Source organism: Gouania willdenowi, chromosome 19 (assembly GCF_900634775.1).
Source record: "Gouania willdenowi chromosome 19, fGouWil2.1, whole genome shotgun sequence".
Classification (NCBI taxonomy): Eukaryota; Metazoa; Chordata; class Actinopteri; order Blenniiformes; family Gobiesocidae; genus Gouania; species Gouania willdenowi.
In genome coordinates this window covers 10,476,743-10,478,031 of record NC_041062.1, presented here as the reverse complement: position 1 = coordinate 10,478,031, position 1,289 = coordinate 10,476,743, and positions in this window count along the sequence as shown.

Below are 1,289 nucleotides of genomic sequence, written 5' to 3'. Positions count from 1 at the left end.
GTTGACACCATCTCAGCCCCGGGCCGCTTTCTCTCTCTCTCTCTCAGCAAGCTACCGATGTATGCTAGCCTATATTACAGTGCTAAATATTAAACCTCCCACTTTTCTATAGCAATACATACTTCCAACGGGCACTGCACTAGTGTATTTACTCTGATTTATTACTCAGGCCTAAAGTCTGAACCACGCCTTGCTCTGATTGGATGATGTTCTAAATCCTCTAAATCAATAATCAATAAATAAATCAGACCTTCTGTTCTCAGCCTCTGGTCCGTGGTCTGCTGATGCTCTCCTTCATCACAGGGCATTTTTTTGTCTAGTTTTTGTGTGTTTCGTGATGAAAAGTGAAATATTAGCATCTCCACAGCATTGATCCAGATGTTCTCCTGGTAAGTTTTAGTCCTGGTGGATCCAAATGTTCTGGTAGGTTTTAGTCCTGGTGGATCCAGATGTTCTGGTAGGTTTTAGTCCTGGTGGGTTCTGATGTTCTGGTAGGTTTTAGCCCTGGTGGATCCAGATGTTCTGGTAGGTTTTAGTCCTGGTGGGTTCAGATGTTCTGGTAGGTTTTAGCCCTAGTGGATCCAGATATTCTGGTAGGTTTTAGTCCTAGTGGATCCAGATGTTCTGGTAGCTTTTAGTCCTGGTGGGTTCAGATGTTCTGGTAGGTTTTAGTCTTGGTGGATCCAGATGAATTCTGGTAGGGTTTAGTCCTGTTTGGACCTCTGAGGGTTAGTGTGCGCACGCTCAGCTCCGGTTCTGTTGTCACTGCTGAGAACATCTGGTTCTATTATCATTGCTGAGAACATCTGGTTCTATTATCACTGCTGAAAACATCGTGCAGCTCCAGGCCTGATATTGTGGTTGAAACCCTCAACCTGTGAGAAGAGCTCATTCTGCTGCACTGATCATCAGTAGATGTTCCTCACTAACGAGTAGCTGCTTTAGAGACATTTTTATGAGCTTTAATCTGCACTAACATCATAATGTGTGTTTAGAAACATCTTTGACATGCTGAGTGTGTGTCCGGATGGACTGTGAGCAGCTAACCTGCGCTCATTGTAAACAACAGTTGAGTTACAGCTCAGGAAAAACATCCGTTTAATAACAATGTGTGTAAAATTAACAGTGAAACACTCTAATAATCACTATTAATACATTTACTTCTTCTAGTTTTATATTATGAACTTTCGTCCATATTTCCGCTCTATGGGCATTTCAGATTGACAGACCGACTCAGGAGCCAATGAGCAGCTTCCATTCAAAGCATGGACCAATTGCAGAGCAGGGGG